The 23435-nt window shown below is 32.2% G+C and overlaps 1 long non-coding RNA gene across 2 annotated transcripts in view; it reads left to right on the plus strand.

Moving 5' to 3' along the window:
• LOC132437242 (uncharacterized) overlaps positions 1-20815 on the plus strand; it is a 101717-nt gene extending 80902 nt beyond the window's left edge. For both annotated transcript variants that reach the window (XR_009521984.1, XR_009521983.1), the window contains exon 4: positions 20688-20815. This is a non-coding gene — a long non-coding RNA (uncharacterized lncRNA). The remainder of the gene's footprint in view (positions 1-20687) is intronic.
• The last annotated feature ends 2620 nt before the right edge of the window (positions 20816-23435 follow it).

Genomic DNA, 23435 nt, shown 5'->3' on the forward strand with positions numbered 1-23435 from the left:
ACCACTCTGACCTAGGATAAAACCAAATATTATTTTATCTTAATTGCTCTCTGTTTGATACTGAAGTTAAAATGTACCACGGAGCATGTAGAGATTCTCACTGTGTTTAGAATATTCATAAAATACAATTATGCTCAAGGGTAAAATGCTTTAATACTGACATTTTAGAATGGTGAGTATTCTGTTAGCAATATTATCACTTATTGTTCTGAATTTTAGAAGTATTTGCTTCAAACTTATAATATTTTAATAAGATTTTTTATTGTGTTTAGGATCATGTTTGCTATATAATTATTTTTTTCTGATATTTTATGTCCTACAAACAAATAAACATATGATTTGAGTTCACAACACCCAGACTGAATTGTTTTGAACCCCAGACCTGCTAACTATACCTGTGTGACAGTGCATAGGTCATTTAGCATGTGAGATTCTCATTTTACTTATGTAAAGTTAATATCTCTCTCTTCGAGTGGTAGTTGAATGAGAGAGCCAGAGACAGAGAGAGAAAGAGAGAAGGGTTATTGTTTTATTTTAGATCAAAATAAGTATATCCATGGGATGTTCTTTGGACAAAAGCAAATCCCCATATGTAAGTTGTAGAACAATTTAAAAAGATACTGTGGTTCTATGGGACAATTTTAATCAAATAATTTAATTTTGGTAATATGTACATAGAATTAGACTAATCCCTCTTCCACATGACCTCTCTGATTGAACTCAATTCCAAATTCTAGCTGATAACCTACAAAATGTTAATTCAATGAATTGAAAAACTCATTTTAAAAGAAATCAATTAATGTTTTTTTCAAAAATATATCTTGAGAGCCAAATTATTGATACCCCACATCAGTTCACCAGTTGACCAGTTGTGTGTCAGTTATGCAGACCCAGACTTAATTGAAGCTGAGTACAAAGTCTTATTTTCTAAGAGGAGATGAAGCCTTCCTGTAACCCAGGAGCTATTATAGTTTCATTACAAGTAGTTTTGTGAGGCAAGTACCCAGACTAATGAAGTCTAATTTCCTATGGATTTAAAAAAAAAAAAAAAAAGAAGAAGAGGCAATAAAATATCGCTGATGTTAGGTAAAGAAATTCTGAATATAGCACATTTATTCTGTTAAATTACTCGTGAACACATGAGGACATGGTTGGGGGCCATAACAGGCAATGGCATTTTCCTATGGGAGCTGTGAGGTGTAGGGATTCAAGAGCCCATTCTATATAGCCTTAAAGCCTTTTCAGTAAAAACTCTGTGGGTGATCTTATTTCAAGATAAAGTTAAACTAATATCACAGGTCAAAACTTGCCAGCCAAGACATCTAAGAAAAGTATATAATTATGACTAATAGAAATCCATACAATATTTTTAACCAGGAAAGGAGAATGCTATTTATAGCTTTGTCAACATTGCCTCCACTTTGAACAATGAACAATATATGTGTATAATATAGTTGCGTATATTCTAAACCAAAAAAATATCACATCTGCAAATTTATAGCTTCAGGAAGTATCAGAAGAAAATCAATTGTCGATTTACTAGAAATATCAGTTGTTTCAGAGACTGTCCTATGTTATAATCAGTTTTAAAAAGCACATTATTTCTATCATAAACCATTAAAGGTGGTTTATAACCAGGGGAAAAAAAGTCTTTTAAAATCCCTCACTGCTACATTTCACAAGCCATTGCTACAATTCACAACTCGATTGTTAGAGTCTTAACGGCCCTCGGCTTTGCCTTGGGCCATTAACTAACAAACCAATCATTAACTGTTAGTAATGACCATTTTTCCCAGGGATTATTGCTTAATTGAACTCTTGTGCGGGACCCATTATTTTCTGAGATGTCAAAATAACTATGCATTACTACATATTTCTGTAATATAAGCATCTCCCAAAATAAACAATAGGAGAGTCAGAGAATTAAATTGTTCAATGTACACACTATTTAAAATACATTACTTTAATGAACGATTTTAATGTTTCAGAGGAACTTTCTCAGTTTTTCATCCTCCTGTGCATATCCATCATGTAACTTAGATGTAGAATTAATGTGTATTTCTCTTCAGTAATATACACAATGTTGAGACATTTATATTAGTAAACTGTTATATATTCATCTGGGTAAAGCACATTTGGTTATTAGCATTCTGCTCCTGAGAAACAAGGCACAGTTGCTTGTCTGTTGCCATGGAAATAAATTAGGAAGGATAACCTGCCTACTTATCAATTTTTATTAATGCAAGCAGCCCACCTGCTTAACCCATAAGTAACAACAGCACATTTAAACTAAGCCAATAAAGCAGTAACTGTAGGGGTGCCAGTTAAAGTAAATAGAATAGAAAATTGCTGAAATAAAAAGTCTGAGTTATGTGTCATAGTTCTGATGTGCCCCATTAATATTACAGGAAAAAGAATGTTGCCATTTGAGAGGTCTTTAATGGTGGAATTACCATCATCTAATATTTACTGAGAGGAGGAGAGGCATCTAAGACAAGAAGTCAAGAGGGATATTATAAAACACAATTGCCCTCCTACTGTGTTGAAACAGTTTATAGACATGTGTTAAAATTTGAACTAAGGAATTCCAATCCAGTGCTAGCCAAACAAAGGTGAACAATACAAAGTATAATTGATTGAGGACTAATATGTAAATTCCAGAAATTCAGAAATTGTGATTATTTAACCTGTGCTGGAATGTTCACCTTTCTATGAACTAAGAAGAAAAAAATAAAAGTTTACTAAGCCAATCGATAACAACTTACAAGGTCAAAAAGATAGTTAACCTGAAATATATGACACTAACTTTTAAGGACTCCAGACCCATGTCTACTCATTTCAGTGGTTCCGACTAGGCTTAGAAATAATTGGTATTTTCTCTCTGTAATTCAGACTGACTTAATCCTCAATGCCTACAAATTACTGATATTTTACAAAATGCATTGTTATCAAGGCAATCAATAGCAAATGTACATACATTTATCTTCCATAAGGAAAAAAAATCACTTGAGTCTGTGTGTCTAGTATCTTTAGAGGTTAAGGAAACATTTTCCTCATAACAGAAACAAAATCTGATATTTGAAAAATAATGTTTAAACTTTAGGTGATAAGTATATAATAAGAAAAAATTAACACTTAGCCTTAATTGTTTTAAAATTTTATTTTATTGTGGTAAGAACAATTAACATGAAATCGACCCTCTTAAATTTTTAAGTGTACCCCACATTATGGTTGACTATAGATATAATGTGGTGCGGCAGATCTCTCCAACTTCCTCATCTTGTTTAACTGAAACTTTATGCTCACTGATTTGTAACTCCCCATGACCCCCTCCCCTCAGCCCTTGGTAACCACCACATTTTTAATTTTTTATCTTCAAATATATTTAGTTACTCAGAGTTTGATATTCAGAAAAAGCTAAATGTAATGACTATTATGGTGTTCATATTAGCTACAGATTAATACTAAAAAGTTAGAATTAAACAGTCACTTATTCTTTTTTTATAAATGAAATTGATTTTAGTAATATAAGTAATATGTTTTTTTGGCCATGCCCTGTGACATGTGGTATCTTAGTTCCCCAACCAGGGTTCGAACCCGTGCCCCCTGCAGTGGAAGTTGGAAGTGCAGAGTCTTAACCACTGGACCACCAGGGAAGTCGCAGGTCATTTATTCTAACTTTGCAAAAAAAAAAAAAAAAAAAACCCTCAAGTTTCTGTTATAATTCATAGTTAATTGCATTATAACATCTCATGGATGATTGATAAAGAATAAAAAGAAAGAAGTCATCTTGTCTTTACACTGGAAAGGAGGTTATCAAATACAGGATCATCCCTTCTATCTATCCATATCTACCCAGTCAGATCTGTGCATAAAGATGGCTGCAACATCCCTGATATTGAAAGGATAACATGGGTAGACAGTTACTAAATGTTTATAATGTGCCAAGCCCAAGATGAAGCCTTAGACATATATTATTTCATTCATCACCACAATAAAACAATGAAGTAAGATATTTATATTAATTTTGTAGATAGGAAACCATGTCTTAGAAAAGATAAATGACATATCAGAGTCAAAATATAGTAAATGACAAAAATAGAACTAAAATCCAAGCTGGAATTACTATGTTGGTTATTTGAAGATGTATATCCCTTTTCCTAAGTACTTTCCTAAAAATATGCAATAATACTGGTGCCAGATATTTGTTGAAGAAATTTATGCAGAGATTATGCTTGACAGAGTATAAGAGCTGGGGATAGAAAATATATCATGAGCAGGGTTTCTATCATAAGAAAACTAATAAAGGTATAATGCAAATACATATAAGTATAACTGTGGTTATAGCCCTGTAAATGAGTCTACCAAGAAAGTTAATATAGTTTTTGCTTTGTTTTTTAAAAAGTATATTGAGATACAATTCACATGCCATGAAATTCATCCTTTTAAAGTAGAGCACAATTCAATGTTTTTTTAGTATTTCACAGATATGTGCAACCGTCACCACAGTCAGTTATTGAACACTTTCATCACCTCAGAAAAAAGTCTCAAACCTTTAGTGTCATTGGCCTATCCCTCCAAACCTAAGCAGCCACTAGTATGAAGTATGTCTCTATAGCTTTGCATATTATGGATGTTTCATATGAATGGACTCACATAATGTGGAATCACACATGATATGATTCATATATATCATATATGATGTGGAATCATATAAATGGAATCTCTTTCGAGACTGGCTTCTTTCAGTTGGTATAATATTTTTATTACATAACATGTATCATTACACTCTTTTCTATGGATGAATATTATTCCATCATATAGATATACCACTTTTTGTTAATTCATTAGTTAATGGATATTTGAGTTGTTTCCTTCTTTTGGCTATTATGAATAATGCTGCTCTAAACAATCATGTACAATTTTTTGTGTGGACATGTGTTTTCACTTCCTCTGTATTGATACAACCCTAGTGGATGGACAGTGCCATCCCATTATAGTTTTGATTTGCATTTCCCTGTTTACTAATGATATCAAGATTCCTTCATGAACTCATTGGCCTTTTGTAAATCTTCCCTGAGTAATGCCTATTCCAAATAGTTGCTCATATTTTTGGATTGTTGGACTTCATATTATTGAGTTATAAGTGCTTAAGATATTCCAGATAAATTCTGTTATCAGATATGTGATCTGAAAATATTTTATCCCTTTCTGTTGGTTGTCTTTCAAGTGTCTGTTGAAGTGCAAAATAATTTTTTTTAAATTTGAAGTCTGATTTATCTATTTTTTTTCCTTTGGTTGCTCATCTAAGAATCCACTGCAAATTCCAAGGTCATAAAGACTCTCCGTTTAGTATTCTTCTAAGAATTTTATGTTTTTTGCTATTGTATTTAGGTCATAGACCCATTTTCAGTTAATTTTTGTATGAGGGAAGGGTTCAAATTCACTTTTTTGCATGTGGCTATCCAGTTGTCTCAGCATCACTTGTCGAAAGATTATTCTTTCCCCATCGAACAATCTTGGCACTCTTAGAAAATCTATGTGTCTATTCTTTTGACATGAATGAGACTATCTTGATTTCTGTTGCTTTGTATTAAGTTTTAAAATCAGAAAGTGTGAGTTCTCCTACTTTGTTCTTCTTAAATATATAGTTTTTGGTTATTCTAAGTCCCTTGCAATTCCATATAAATTTTAGAAACAACTTGTCAATTTGTACAAATAAGTCATCTGGGATTCTGGCAGAGACTGGGTTGAATCTGCAGAACAGTGAAGAATACTGGCATCTTAACAATAAATCTTCTGATCCATCAACCTCAGATGTTTCCCCATTTATTTAGATCTTCTTTAGTTTCTTGAATGATGTTTTGTAGCTTTTTGAGTATAAGTTTTGTACTTCTGTTTATTTCTAAATATTTTATCATTTCTGACGCTATTGTGAATGAATTGTTTCCTTAAATTTCATCTTTGGATTGTTCATTGCAAGTGTGCAGAAATACAATTGAATTTTGTATGTTGAGCCTGTGTCCTGCAACTTTGCTGAACTCATCTATTAGTACTCCTGGCTTTCTTGGTGGATTCCTTGGTATTTTCTATGTAAAAGGTCATATTATCTGTGAAGAGAGATAGTTTTACACCAATCTAAATGAATTATTTCCTTCCTAACTTCCCTCGCTAGAACCTCTAGTACAAAGTTAAAGAGAAGTGATGAGAACAAACATCCTTGTCTTTTTCATGATTTTCTAGGGAAAGTTTCCAATCTTTCACCATTAAGAATGTTAGCTGTGGGGTTTTCATAGATGCCTTTTATCAGATTAAGAAAGTTCCCTTCAGTTCCTAGTTGGCTCAGTATTTTTATTATGAAAGAGTGTTGGATTTGGTCAAATGTTTTTTCTATATTGATATAATCTCATTTTATTTACAAAATTTGTATGATATAATATATTACATTAATTATTGTTTGATGTTAAACTAGTCTTGTATGCCTGGGATAAATCTCACTTGGTCATAATGTATAATTATTTTTGTGTATTGCTGGATTCAGTTTGTTAGTATTTTGTTGAGGATTTTTGTGCCTATATTTTGTGCCTATCTCTAAAGAGACATTGGTGTGTAGCTTTCTTGTGATGTTTGTCTTGTTTGGGCATGAGGGTAATACTAGACTCTGAATGAGTTGGGAAGTGTTACCTACTCTTCTACTTTTTAGAAGAGTGTGTGAATATTTGGTATTATCAATATTTCTCAATATTTCTATCTTAAAATGTTTGGTTGAATTCAGTCGTGCAGCCATCTGGATCTGGGCTTTCTTTGTGGATAGTGTTTTGATAATTAATTAAATGACTTCACTTAATATATTTTAATTAGAGTGTCTAGTTCCTAAGTCAATTTTTGTAGTTTGCCTCTTTCTAAGTTTTTTTTTTCATTTCAGCCAAGCTGTCTAATTCATTGACATACAATTTTTATAGAATTCTTTTAAAATACATTTTATTTCTCTAAGGTGAGTAGTAATGCCTTGTCTTTTATTTCTGATATGATTCTAGTGATTTGAGTTCTCTGTCTCTGTCTCTGCCTCTGCCTCTGTCTCTCTGGTCAATTGAGCTAAAGATTTGTCTATTTTGTTGATATTTTCAAATAATCAGCTTTTACTTTCATTGAACTTCTCTATTGCTTTTCTACCCTCTATTTCATTAATTTCTGTTCTAATCTTTATTTCCTTCCTCTGCTTGCTTTCTCCTTTGCCTTAAGGTAGAAGGTTAGGTTATTGATTTGATATCTTTCTTCTTTCTTAGTATAGGTATTTACAGCTTTTTAAATTTATCACTAAGCTCTGCTTTGTCTACACCTCATAAGTTTTGCTAATTTGTCTCTCATTTTCATTCATTTCAAAGTACTTTCTGATTTCCTATTTGGTTTCTTCTTTGATTCATTGGTTATTTAGGTTATAACAACACATTTATATGTGTTGTTTAATTTGCACGTATATGCAAGCATTCTAAATATCTTTCTGATACTGATTTCTAATTTCATTCCATGTTGTTTAGAGAACATATTTTGTATTATTTATAACTTTTTACTTTTATTGAAGATTTTTTTATGGTCTAGTATATGGTCTATCTTGGAGAATGTTCTATGTGCTCTTGAGAAGAATATATATTTTGCTATTGTTTAGTGGGTGCTCCTTATAGATATCTGCTAGGTCTAGTTGGTTTACAGTGTAGTTCAAGTCTATGTCCTTGTTGTTTTCCTGCCTTATTCTATCTATTACTGAAAATTAGATTATTGAATTTTCCAAGTATTATTTTTGAATTTATGTATGTCTCACTTCATTTCTGACAGCTTCTTTTTCACGTATTTTGGTGCTCTGTTATTAGGCATGTATGTTTATAACTGTTCTACCTTTCCAAAGGATTGGAACAATTATCATGCTAAAATGTCCTCTTTATAATTAGCAACACTTTTTGTTTGAAAATGTATTTGTCTTATAATATCATAGCCACTCCAGCTTTCTTATAGTTGTTGTCTGTATATCTATGTCTCTGAATCTAAACTATTTTTAAGAGCAAATAGTTGGACTTCCTTGCCCCACCCCAGTCTCTGCCTTTAAAAGCCTTCCATTTTGTACAGCCCCTTGGAGCTCCTCTCTACTTGCTAGATGGGGTGCTGCCTGATTTATAAATTGTTGAAGGAAGCCAATTAGATCTTCAATAAAAAGCAAATAGTTGGATCTATTTTTCATTCAGTCTAACTTTGGATGGTTAAGTTGATTCACATTTAAAATTATATTGATTTAGTCAATATGACTGCCATTTTAATGTTTATTTTCTATATGTCTTGTGCCTTCTTCCCCTCTATTCCTTCTTTACTATTTTCTATTGCATTAACTGAATAAGTGAATATTTTTTAATGTATCATATACATTTCTCTTATAATTTTTCCACTAGATACCTTCAGTTATTTCTTTAGTGGTTCCTCTAGGGCTTTCCATATACACTTTACCATATCAATATCAGTTTTAGATTTATACTAACTTAATTCCAGTTAGATATAGAAATGTTACTCCTCTATTCTCTTTCCTCCTTTTTTGTGAACTTTTGTTCTACATATAACATCTATAAATATTACAAACCCAACAATACATTGTTATAATTACTACATTCTATAATTTGATATCTTATAAAGAAGCTACAAGGAGAAAGGGGAGCAAGTAAATATTTACAGCTTTTGTTTCATTAACCTTCTGATTTACCATTTCTGTTTCTCTTCATTTGTTCTTATGTATTTGAGTACCATCTGGAGTCATTTCCTTAGCCCAATGCAGATTTGCTCCCACCTGTCTCTTTAGTGTCTTTTTTGGCAAGTATATTACATTTCTATACGTTATAGGTTCAACAGTGCAAATATATATATATATATATATATATATATATATATATATATATTTTGTATAACTGTTTTTTAAATCGGGGCTTCCCTGGTGGCGCAGTGGTTGGGAGTCTGCCTGCCAATGCAGGGGACACGGGTTCATGCCCTGGTCCGGGAAGATCCCGCATGCCACAGAGCAACTAAGCCCGTGCACCTACAAGTTCAGAGTTCTACAGCTGGTCTTCTAACTTCCCATTTCCAAAATGTGTTATGTTTTAGTAAATAAATTAAATAATTAAGTTTTGAATAATTGAGTGGTCCATTTAAGATACAATTAAGTTTCGTTGTCTTACTCTTTTAATTTGCTTTCCTGTTTTTTTTTTTTAATTCAGGGAAAGTAAAAGAAAAACAAGTATGACACTTTATTTCCTTGTGAACAGAATTTAACTGGAAAAAAGCTAATAGTGTTATGAAAGTTGGGGTTGGAGGAATGTGTTATATTTAATAACATATGTAGGAAATTAGAAGACTGGATGCTACAACATTTCTTTTTTAAGTCTTTTACACCACTGCTTTTAATAAATGAGTCATTGAATTTGTTTTCATACAACTTATAATTTCGAAGTTTTTGAACAAATTTGAGACTATCAATTGTCTTTTTCCAAGTTCTAGAAATCTTGGTAAATTTATTTACACTTAAAGAACAACATAGCTATATCATGGTGTGGATTCTTAGCTTCAACTCTTCCTATGATGTTAAATTTCCAGAAAAAAATGTAATTGTTATTTTTGAGATTCACAGTAAGGATTTTGGGAAATAAGGTGGAAAATAAAATGAAGAATAGTAGCATAGATATCATAATGCCTAGATTTTATTAAGCTTTGAAAAGTACTAGGCTAGGGACAGCAAGTATATCACTGGCGGAAAGCAAATCAGTGTTAATGACTTATGCCAATAGAGTTGATTTGGGGCTCTTACCATATCTATGCGTGTGAATTTTCCCCCAATAATTGGATATAATGACATTGCAATTACTTTTGAAATTGTTGACATTGTCTCAAGAAAGATTTTCTGGAAAAGACCGTTTATGACTACTATTTGATAGTAAGGGAACAGAGTGCCTGAGTTCGAGGCTTTGAGTGTGCATACAATTACTATTTACACAGTGTTTTAATCCTCCTTGAAGACACAAGTACAGTATATCACAAAAAATAAACAAAGAACCCATGTAGCATCTCTCAGCCAATATAGAGACAACAGAAGAACGCATGTATGTGTGTATAATTAATACTCTATTACATAAATAACATTCTAATTTATAGCACATCACACTGTTGTGTTACCTCATTTTTTTAGGCCTGGTTATTTTTAAAATCATATTTTAATATACTTGATCTCTTTTCATGAACTTGAGGAAAATTTTAAGTGCCTCACAATAACATGAGATATGTTATGGAACATAATTCAATTTTATATAATAATTAGCTTTCAGTTTCTTAGCAAATTAAATACTTCTTTCTTCTGAAATATATTCATATTTTAAAATTAGATAAAATTATTAATATATGTTGTATTAATAGGTAACATATAATAAAAATAGGTAAAATATAGTTTATCGTACATGAGTAAATTTACACATTAAAAAGATTAATTAATAATTAAAAAGTAAGGTGACACACCAAAAAAGTGGACAGCAGAAGCCCTGTAAGCTAGATAGTTTTATTGTTAGTAATTGAAAAAGTAATATGTGAAAGCAAGGATGGTAATGAATAAAACCATAAAAGAAAAGAAAACACAAAATTATTTCTTCTTTATTCTCTAAATATGTTGTAATGTTAAAACAAATAATAATTATGTAATCCATAATTAACTGATGAAGTTCAATAAGAAAACTTGTCAATAACAAAAGTCCAAAAGAAGCAAATTAAAGAATTTCAAATGTCCTAGAAATTTTAGATATTTTAGCTTTAGGCTCATGAACTGATATGTTAATTTCTAGATAATCTTAGAAGTTATATGCTTCATAGCACACACACACACATATAAATACTATAAAGTATAATGGATTTTATATATGATATATATTATTTATATATATATATCACAAATTCTTTGGTCAAATACTGACAACTAAATACATGTCTTGCCATTACTCACTAATTAATAATGTGTCATGATAATGTGTCCTCATAGAAAACCTATTATCCCTATTTCATAAAATCGTATCTCGAACAGAGAAACAAATTGGCATCTACAAGATAGAGGGTACAAACAAATATTCATATTCATTGAAAATAACATTCCAGTTATCATAATAGATATACATCTTACAGAGTCACCAAATCAGATGTGTTGATGAAAATACATGCTTGTAGTTTCTAGGTTTCATAGAAAGCCTTTGGATATATTTTGAGAAATGTGAGTTTTATCTATTCTAAATGTATTTGTTTTAGCAATTCCTTTTTATTATAGAGTATCTCTGAGGTTCTTGAACTTGAGCACATGAGAGTTTGATATTTCTCTGCAGATATTGATTTTGTTTACAAAGATCTTCTTCCAGGAAGGAGTACAGTGTTTGAATTTATCTTGTCATCCTTGCTTTGTCACTTGCCAGTCAACTTGCAGACATATATAACAAACTAGACATAAAAATGTCTTAAAAATCTAGCTGTATAAATGATCGTATTCATAGGTTTGTGTTCCTGTTTTTATTTGTTTCATTAAAAATAGATGCAAAGCGTAAAGTCTTGTGGGAACTGAAATGAATGTATATGGCATCATAGTGACCTCTAATTCTCTTTGCAATACACAAATTTTACTCTGTTGCTCTGTGAAATGTTAATTTTCCTCTCAAAGGTTATTAGCAAGTCTAATGAACTAGAGTATGGCAATATGTTTAGTGACCAAAAATCAAGCTGGAAGCCAAGAATATCTTCGATTTCTGAAACTTCCTCCACCACTTTGTCAATGCTCACCAAGAGGAGATTGAAGGAGCCACCTTTTCAATTCCTATGGTGAACACAAAACAAGATATTGATGGATGAAATGGTTGCATACAAAACAAATTTCAAGTCAAAGCACTCACTTTAGGCTGAATAGAGTCTGACTGATCCACAAATAATCAATGTCTTAAGGTAAAGATTGTGTTATTGTTGACTTGTTGCTAAATATAATCCATAACAAGTGTAACAGTCACTAATATTCTAAATGTTCTTGTGATATAGTAAACTATTACTAACTTATTTGAAATATAAAAGTATTTTAAAACTATATAGTTATTATAAGATTTTTATAAAATTATCACGTCAGAAATGGTATTGTCAGATTTATCACTTGGCATTATCTTCCTGTGTTTCTAATAATTTTTTTTGATGCAACGTTTTTAAGAAGTTCCCAATAGTGATTACTTTTGGAAATCTCTGTAAGTGTCCTATCATTTCATATCTTGTTATCTTTGAATTTTAAATATATAGTTGCTATAGTTGCTTGTTTTTTCACACGTAGTGTGTGAGTATAACAGCTGCACCATGGTACTCAATTTTATTCCATTCACTTATTAATGAACTACATTTGTGCTTGGGAAGGTATTTTTAGAAATGCACTCACTGAAAATGATCTCTCATCTATAATTTCTACCATAAGGCAGCTAAAATTCCCTCTTGAGTAAGATACATGTGCAAATTTAGTATTTTAATGAGAAAGTTTAAATTTATTTTCAAGAACACTTCACTTAGCCTGGGTTATTTTGAATGTGTATAAATACAAGCACTCAATGCTTCAAACAGGAACCACTAGTTGATTATAGTTCTAGGATGTAAGTAGTCAGTTTGGGCACAATATAATCTTCCCTGAAGATCCCTTTACTATGATTTCTTCCACAGAATGTTCTATTTATTTACCTTTGAATGAGTTTTACTCACCTCTGAATGACCTCTGTTTAGATTGTGCACAATATCTTTCTGTCCCTGGAGCTAAGGTGATAAATACCCAAGGAAGACCATCCAATCCTCCAAGCCCTCTCCTGAGGATCTCTCCAGAGAGATGTCTCAATCCCAGGGGCAGGGATACAATACTTGAGCTAAGCAGAGTAACTGAAGTCTATAAGACTTGGAAGTTGGGCTCATCACTCACTGACAGAATCCACATGAAATAGCAGTGGGGAGATTTCTTTCTCTCCCATTTATGCTAATGTTTGAATACAGTTTTCTATATCCAACATGTTTATAAAGAGTGTATTTGCATGTTTATACACATTTATAAATTGCATGTTTATAAAGAGTGTATAAGATGAAGATAAAAAGATGTATATAAACATATAAAATAATAACATCTTTTATTGGGGAAAGTGTTATAACCCTGATTTTTCTTAAGTCTGAGTTATTGTCACAAACCAAAAAGAGATATATAGAAGTTGACAGATGATTATACTTAAGTTGCAAAGACAACTATCTCCAGCTTGGAATGAAAGTGATGACTTCTATATGCCAACTGTCTACTTGGATCAAAATAACATTGAATGGACCAATTAATAAAAGAGAAAAGACATAAACAGATGAAACTAGAAGAATATAAAGACAAAATTTCCATATAAAATATAGTGCTGGGTTATAAAATTATATTTCTTTAAAGCATATTCCCACACAGACACAGAATTGTGTGTGTATATATATATATATATATATATACACACACAGATTTATATGTATAATGTAAATATTATGTATGAAATTATTTTCTTTTTCAAAAAGGTTTATGTTCTGAATTTGAGATATTGATTCCCTATAGACATTGAATCCTAGATGAGAAAAACACAGGAGACATTTATCATAAAAATTACCTTCCAGGAACAGATGAACTCCCCTTCCAATTAGCACTAGGTCAAAAACTGTATTTTTGCATGTAGAATTTTTTTTTTATTTGCATTCATTTTCTATCTCTAATCAAAAGGGAAAATAGACCCAAGTAAGACCAAATTTCTTTTAGGGTATCAGCATATCTTTACAACAATGAATGTATATATAATATTTGTAACAATGAAAGTTAATATTTTCTATGAGGATAATGTACATTTTAGAGGGTTACCCATCATTATATTTTATTATTTTTCATATATATATATAAAAGTAGAGAGACTAATATTGTAAAATACCGTCATGCATGGTCACTTAGCTTTAACAATTATCAACTTATGGCTAATTTATTTTTACTCTCCCACTTCTCCTTCAAAACTTTTGGGGGCAAATCCCAGGTGTAATATTATTTAGTCCATAAATATTTCAGCATACATCTGTTAAACATAGAAACTTTAAAAAAAATACAACACAATATCAATATAATACATAAGAATTACAACCTCTGTATATTACCAAACACATATTCAATGTGAAAATTTTCATAATTAACTCAAACATTTCTATTTTTGTTTTCATATGTGAATCAGATATTCAAATAAGTTCCATATGTTCAAACTAGTTGATGTGCCCATTATGTAAGTTTTTATCCATAGGTTGTCTTTCATCTCTCTATTTTCTTTGCTTGCTATTTAGGAAAGAACAGAGTTGATTGTCTTTATAGAGTTTCCCACAGTTATCATTATTCTATCTCTACTATAGTTCCTGTAAATTGCAGCCATGTTTAGAGGATTTATCATATCAAAGTTTTTTTTTTTAATTTTGGTAAGAATTCTGCATAGACCCTGTTGCATTATTCCATCAGGAGGTAAATAACATATAGTTACTTGGTTATCAGCAATTGATAGTTATTGCATAGATACGTCAGTACACTAAGCTTTTGAAAACACTTTTATAAAATTGGATTACTTCTTTTTCACTTATTAGCAGAATATTTTTCTGATGTAAAACTTTCATCATTAACTATTTGGTTACACTGAAGTGTAGTTTGTATAGAAAATGTGGTATGTATCCTTGATTCTTTTCCTTTTATAACTTTATTTTTTTCAAGTGTTGGTTCCCTAACATCTTCCTAATGTGACTGTTCCAGGTATCCACTGTCGTGGAATAAAACACAGTAAATCTTAGTGGCTTAAAACAGTGACTGTCATATTTCTGTGGGTTGTGAATTAGGGAGGGGCTCAGCTAAGCAATTCTGGTGCTTGAGATCTCTAATATCGTTGGAGTCAAAGAGTGGCTGTAACTGGAACAGTAAATGATTAGATAATTGGGGCCTGGCCAGGCACCTGCCTCTGTGTGTGAATGTGACGTTTCCATGTGGACTAGTTTGAATTTCATGTCAGCTTAAGGGTAGTCACTATAGACTGAATGTTTGTGTCTTCCCAAATTTATATGTTGGAACTTAATCCCCAATGTGATGGTTTTTGGAGTTGGAACCTTTGAGAAGTGATTAGGTGATAGGGGTAGAACCCTCATGAATAAGATTAGTGCCCTGATAAAAGAGACCCCAGAGAATTCACTCATTCCTTCCACCAAGTGAGGATACAGCAAAAAGACGACTATCTATGAACCCAGAAATATGTGTTCATCAGACACTGAATTTGCTCATGCCTTGATCTTGGACTTTCTAGCCTCCAGACTGTGAGAAATAAATTTCTGTTGTTTATAAGCCACCCAGAATATGGCAACAGTCAAAATGCTTACTTGGTGACTGACTACCTCCAGAACAAGTATTCAAAGAGAAAAAGAGGGTCCTGTGTGGAATTTTGAGGATAGCCCTGAAAGTCAGTCACATAGCATCACATTGGTCCTATTCAATGGATAGGGGTAGTCAGAAAGGGCCACCTAGTTTCAACAGAAGGAAACATAGACTCCACTTCCTAAAAGAATGTTATATTGTAAGAAAAGCATGTGGAATGAGAGATTTTTGTAGATACATTTCAAAGTAACTTAAAAACCATATATTATTATGAACTCATGGATTTAAGTATATTTGATGTGGTCTAATCTGTTACAGTTATAATTCATATTGATGTTCAAATTATTCCGTGTTTGGCTGATGAAAGGAGATTATTCAAGCTCTATACAGATCTCTATAACATGACTTAGTTCTCCCTGATAACTTTGTATTTTCCTTGATTTCTATAATGACAAGTTGTCTTATGTATATCTTGTGTACTTACCTTCCAATCATTACTCACTACTACTAGGTTGGTCATTTCTGAACATTTTTTATGGTCATACCTAGAAAATATTTTCCTTCTTATTTTTAAAGAGAAAATACATTTGGTGTTCATACTTCTTCACTCAGCACAAATTAAAAATGACAGAGATTTTACCCAAGTCATCAATCTTATATCTCTATAACCTTTCTCTCATTCATAAATTCTAGTTCTTAATGAGACAAGTATAATTACCTATTTGCTTTCACATAATGCATACTCAATCTCTTTATTCTCAGGATGAAAACACAGATACATCAACTATGATTATAGAAAACAGATAAAAATATTCTGCATTTTTGTTTGTCCTATAAGTAAATTTTACTCAGAATATCTAATCAAATTATTATGTTTTTAAGTCATCTGGGACACTTCTCTGTGTGCTACCAATTTGATATGTTTGTTCATTTGTTTTATTCTGCTTTCAATTTTAAATTTAAATCTTGTTTTTATAACTGTAAAACATTTGTATATCCCCAAAATATAATGTATAAAAATATATTATACATATGGCTAAACTCTATCTCTATCACCTCTCTTCCACCTATAGATAATTGTTCTTAAAATGTTGTGATTTATTCTGCCATATTTATCATTTAGGCAAACACACACACACATGAATATCCACATTGCCCTTATATACAGCTTGGACAATACTTTATGGAGAACCAATAAATGGTAGTACATAAACACATTCATCATTTTTTTGAAAATTTCAACTGCATTGGGTTTCACTCTTTAGATATTATTTAGTTTATTTAATGAGTCCTCAATTAATGGTCATCCAGTTATTTCTGGTCTTTTGGTAAGGAAAATTGTGTTACAATATATAGAAATCTCTCATATTAGATTTAGAATGCATAGATTTTTATATTATGTTTTCCCTAAAACTAATCTTATATTGATAATCCTCAAAGACATTATAGCTAAATTTTCAACTCTAAATATTTTGACAAGAAAAACAGTTTAAATTATTTATAGTAAACTTAATAATTCAGTATCTACTCATATATCTATTTTTAGGGAAAAGTATAGGCAGAAAAATTTAGATTTTGTGCTGGTGAGAAGTGTACTGAAAAGTGTAATTGACATCCAGTCCCAAAGTGGACATATCTAAGAGAAACACTTCCAGATAGAGGTGGCACTAGGCCTTTTCTTGTGTGAGGTGTCACATGTTACAAATTCATTTCTACTATGATATCTATCTACATCAAAGAGTTTGACAGCTTTCCTGTATTTAACAGGTGCCTGCATTCTTTTGAATTGCCCTAGTTTTTCATCAAAGAGATATGCTAAATGCAAACAGAACAATAGCCTGTTAAAATAAACTTAATAGCATTAAGTGTCTTCTAACAATACTCAGTATGTCCAGGTAAAGAAAATCATTTGTCACACAAAGCACCAGGAAGATCATAACTTGAATGAAAAAATAAAATTAACTCATGACAATATCAACAGAATCAGTTGTTCAAGATATTTGACACAGGTTTTAAAGCAGCCAACATAATACTGCTTCAATAATAGTTATGAATTGCCTTGAAACAAATGAAAAAATTAAAAAGTCTCAGCAAGGAAATAAAAGTCATAAAGAAAAGAATTGAAGAGAAATTATAGAACTGAAAAATATGATAACACAAAAAGGAAAAGGAAAAAACAAACCTTGCTGGTTAAGCATTGCAATAGAGTGGAGATTACAGAAGACAGAATCAGTGAATTTGAGAACAGATCAATAGAATTCACTTAATCTGAACAACAGAGAGAAAATAGTCTTAAAAGTAATGAACAAAGTCTTAGGGTCCCCTGGAACAATAATAATAAATTTAACATTTATATCATCAGAGTCCCAATGTAAAGGAGAAAGAATGTGCTGCTAGAAAAGTATTAAATAATGGCTGAAAATTCCACAAATTTGACAGAAGACATATACCTACAGATTCAAGAAGCTGAGTAAACTCTAAATATTGCTACACCAAAAGAAATCCAAGCCAATGCATCCTAATTAAACTTCTGAAAACTAAAGACAAAATAGAAATCTTATAAGTAACCACAAAGCAGTTTCATATAGAGAAACACTAATTTAAATAACAATGGATTTCTCATGAAACAACTGAGTCCAACTTTTCAATCATGTATTTAAAATTTTTTCCTCACTTTTTAAGAGTTCCTTATAAATTATATATGCCATTCCTTTATCTGTGGTTTATGTTGCAAATATTTTCTCCAACTTATTTGTCTTTTGATTATCTTTATGGTATTTTGATTTATATGTAATCTTAATTATATATTTAAATGTATCAATCTTTTATTGTGCCTGGTTTTAAGTCACAATTAAGCTTTTCTTTTTTAATATCCTATTTATAGAGGAATTCATCCTGGTTTTTTCTAAAACTTGTATGGTTACATTCTAGATCTCTGATCGATTTCAGTATTGTGTAATGTATGTACAAATTTTATCTTGTTTCTCAAATGATCTTCCAGCTTTCCTAGCACTATTCATTTTTAAATTCTGTTTTAACTCCAAAGAGTGTGATTCCTTTTAAAATTTTCTAATGAACTTCTATTATCTGCTTGTCAGCATGCCAGTATCACTTTAATTATAGAAGCTTTATGTAATATTTAAATATCTGTCAGTGTTAATATTCCTAGCTTTTCTTCTTCAAAGTTCTCTTTGCTGTTTTCGAGAATTTATTTTTCTAAGCTTATTTTATTTCTATAACTCCATAAAGCCTTGTTGGTATTTTTATTAAGATTATATTGAATGTGATGTTGAGTGATCCCCACTCAGGAACAAAGGAGTCTTTCAATTTGTTCCAATCTATTTTGTACCTTTCAGGAGTGTTTATAGCCATATTTAAGTAGATTTTGCACATCTTATTAAATTTATTTCTAAATATTTTAGTTCTTTTGTACTACTTCATATGAGGAACTCTCTACATTATATTCTCTATCTCACTTTTATGTATATGAAGGGCTATTGATTTTTAAATGTTTATTTTATATCATTCCACCTTACTAAAATATTTTATTTTTAGAATTACGTTAAGCCATTCATCCTCTGGGACTTTCTAGGTATACGATCACACATCTGTGTAGTGGATACTTTGGCATGCCTCTCAGATTTACCCCTTCAGGATTTGTACTCCAGTTGCTGGAGTATTGGAAGATGCTGGCTCCCAGTGAGTCCTACTCCATGAATTCTTTCATCTAAAGGGAGAAGGCCTTATCCTAAGTCACACTCGCTTTGGTGATACCCCATATCCAAAGACTACTGCATGTTGGTGTATGAAGCCTCAGTACGCTTTGCATAAAGATAGGTCATCTCTGAAGCACCACCCCAGCTCTAAGACTCCCTGTAGAAATGGAATCAGCTGAGGACTATGTTGCTTCACATTTCTACACTTCCCTCTAACCAGTCCTACATGTTTTGCTCCTTGACAGGTATTAATTGCAAAGACACTCCCTCTAAAACATCCTAAATGCAAATCTCCTCATCTATGTTTACTTCCTGAAAAACACAGTCTAGGACAACCTTCAAAAAGAAATATTTTCAGATCTTCTTTTCCTATTCTTAAGACTCTAATTGACTTGATTCATTAGCTAAAATCTGTAGTGCAATGTTGAAAAGTAATGGCAATAGTGGACATCTTGCTCTTTTCCTGATTTTTGTGGCCATGCCTCTAAAATTCCCTATAAGTGAGGTGATAGCTTTATGACTAGGATATATATTCAGAAAAAGAATATCCATAAATTCTTATTTTATTGAGTATTTTAAAAATTATCAATGAATGTTGAATTTTGCTAAACATTTTTCAGTATCTATGGATTTTTTTTTGCCCTTAGATCTACTAAAGTGGTGTATGATGTTACTAGATATTCTAACATTCAATCAGCTTGCATTCTAGGAATAAATCCACTTTGGATGGCACATATTTTTTAAATGTGTGTTAAATTATTTTGCTTATATTTATAGTATATTTTTGTATAAATTTTTACAAATGATACTGATCTGTGATTTTGTTTTTGTGCTATCTTTATCATGTTTCAGTATTACCTTTTCTGCTGAAATTAATTTTAAATTTTTAGTGTTTTCTCTCCATTAGCTATGCTGAAGGTGTAGAATGTGTGTTGTTTCTTTTGCTCTTTTAGTTGATCTGTATAGTTTGTGGATATTACATGGAAAGATTTGTTTTTAGGCCATTAGCTGAACTATCTGAAAGTCCAAATGTTTTATTTCATAATCTATGATGGTAATACCAAGAATTCACTTGGTTAAAATTCATGGAAGTGTGGACTTACAATATTTGCCCTTTATTTGAAGTATGTGTATTATAGTTAAATTGAGATAGTTTATATGTACCAATAGTATTCCCATTTTACAAGGGAGGAAGCTGGCTCCAAACATTTAAATGACTTGCCCCTGGTCACACAGGTAGCAGAGCTAAAATTCAAACCCAGAGATTCTCTGTACCTGCAACTGTTTGGTAAAAGCTACCTGCTATGAACTGGATGCTTATGTCTCTCCAAAATTTATATGCTGAAGCCCTATTTCAAAATGTGATGATACTTGGGGTGGGGCCTTTTTAAGGTAATTTAGGTTCAGATGAAGTCATGAGGATGGAGCCCTCATGATTAGATTAGTGTCCTTATAGGAAAGGAAAGCCTAACAGCTCTCTCTCTCTCTTTCCACCATGTAAGGATACAGCAAGGAGGCAACCATTTACAAGCCAGAAAGAGGGCTCTTACCAGAACCCGACCATGCTGGTACCCTGATTGCAGAATTCCCAGCTTCCGGAATTGTGAAAATAAATATCTGTTGCTTAAGCCAATAAATGAATGAGTAGATAAATAAATAAATACATGTTTACCATGAAAGGAAAATAAAAAAGAATGGGTTGTATTGTGGGAGTTAAGTCAAGAGTCTAATCAGGGAGATGAGTTAAATGACTGTTGTAACAGTAAAGTCAGTTGATCGTACCAAAAACTATAATGTTGTAACTAGAGTTACAGAGAAGTAGATGGATTCATGTCATACTACGCATACAGAGTGTGAATTTGGAAATAGATTAGATATGGATAATAAGAAAAATGACAAAAAGTAATGATTACTCAGAATTTTTATTCCATGGACTGTGTTCTTTTAAACTACTGGTGGTGGGATAGTTATTATGAGCACTAAGGACATGGGTGAAGATGTGGAAAGTGGATAATAAATCACAAAGCAAATAGAACAGTGAGCAAAGTATTGGAATTCAGTTAATATTGAACATTTACTAGGCACCTATCATGTTTTGAAGAGAACAAACATCTAATATATAAGAAAAATTTTTCAGAAGAAATTAAGTTTTATACCAAGTAAGCATCCAAGAAAATCTGGGCATTATGCATTTTAGGGTTTCCATTAGGAAGTTCACCTTTCAGTTAAGATAGAAACACTCACATTCATCATTAATTCAACAGATGTACTTTTTGTGTGTGCTAGAGATGCACAAGCAATGAATGGGGCACATTTTGAACTTCTCCTATGTTATACCCCTCACTGGTTATATGGATATATTGGGATCTAAGAGATTTCTCAGTTCCACATGTCTTATATCATAAGACTCTTACTGAGCCCAAATATCTCAGCCCTCACCTTCCTTGTGTCTTATGTCTTTGAAGTTTTTGAGAGAAGCAAAAGGATCTCTTTTTCATACTGTGAAGTGAGGTGGTGGAAGTTTGAGACAATAGAAAATATGTCACTGAAAGGATATGTGAGTTACAGAGCGTACAAAATCTTTAATGTAGCTGGCAAAGGAGGCTACTTCATTGAGAGGCGTGAAGGAATCAGTGTCAATAACTAGACAACGAACAGGCAGGAGACGTGTGGCTCTTCATTGCCACTCAGTCTGAAGCAGCACACAGGGATCTAACAGGCTTGGCTATAGACCCTGGAAGGACTCTCACATTTCTGTTATGAGGTTTTAAGCTGTGGGATTAAGGAATACTACCCTCCCTCAGCATCATGGATGCTAGGATCCCAAAGCAGTATAATATAGCAGAATCCCAGCCTGCAGCCTTATTCTTTCACTTCACCATTCATGGTTAACGGCTATCTGTATATTCCCCAGTTTGATCCAGCTGTGACGTCCAAGACCCATAACTGTAGCTTTCCGATGTACTATACCTTTGGTGTTGGATCCTGACCGTCCATTTCTTTAGAGCTCCATGGGGCTCTTCAAAAGGACAACTGTCTCTCTGGAAGGCTAGTTTACAAGGAATCAATCTTGAACAAATTAACACATTTTTAAGCAAGTGTGCAATGTGGTGGATCAGAAGGTATGGTTCTTGCAGTGAGGTAATAATTTCATTTTTAGCTCCAAAAAGACATGGAGAAAGTGGGTCAAGTGATAGGAAAGTGGCAAATGACATGGGATAGTCACTCACTGATAGCTCAGAAATTTAGGAGTAAGCCTGAATCTGCAGGACAAGGCATGAATCTGCAGAATAGAGAGGCAGTAGAAATAAAGCAAGAGATGACAATTTTGGCAAATGTGCCAAGCTTTCACTATTTTCAAAACTTAAAAAAAAATAAATTAAAAAAGCTAATGGGGCTTCCCTGGTGGCGCAGTGGTTGAGAGTCCACCTGCCGATGCAGGGGACACGGGTTCGTGCCCCGGTCTGGGAAGATCCCACATGCCGCAGAGCAGCTGGGCCCGTGAGCCACGACCGCTGAGCCTGCGCGTCCGGAGCCTATGCTTCACAATGGGAGAGGCCACAACAGTGAGAGGCCCGCGTACCGCAAAAAAAAAAAATAATAATAATAATAAATAAATAAATAAGCTAATGACCAAAGTTCCCTATGTGGATGGAAGAAAATGATTTTAATCTTATTCTTGGTCCACACAGTGTATTTTCCAATTCTAATTTGTATATTTTAATTGTTCTTTTCACAGCATTCATTTTATATTGTCATCATTTTGTTAGTTTCCTAGCTTAATACTACTAATGTCCCTTAACTATTTTTCTAACTCTTTTTTGTTGTCTTGGATATATGTTCTATTGCTTTGAATTCAAAAAGACCCTTTTAATGTTTTTAATTTATATAATTTCTTTTGACATAACATCAGGTGCACAGGCAAAGAGCCAGATGTGCAATTTCTGCAGAGCTCTGAAACCGTGTGAAAACAGGGAAGGGATAGATTTGTTGGCCTTGCTCTAAAATCATGAGAAGACAAGGACCTTCTGCAAAGGAAATTCATGTTTTAAATAGCAATGTTCTGAGGAAATTTTATTTCAGTACTATTTTAAGAAATTAAAAAATAAAACTTTATTGTTTTATATGAGAGATATTGTGGAAGAGAGAGAAACGACTGAGTTTTAAATTGACAACGGTAATGGAAATTTTGCATTTTGACTCATGATATAATGTTGTTAATATTTATGTAGAAAGGAGACATTTTGAGA

The sequence above is a fragment of the Delphinus delphis genome, chromosome 14 (assembly GCF_949987515.2).
Source record: "Delphinus delphis chromosome 14, mDelDel1.2, whole genome shotgun sequence".
In the NCBI taxonomy this organism is placed as follows: domain Eukaryota; kingdom Metazoa; phylum Chordata; class Mammalia; order Artiodactyla; family Delphinidae; genus Delphinus; species Delphinus delphis.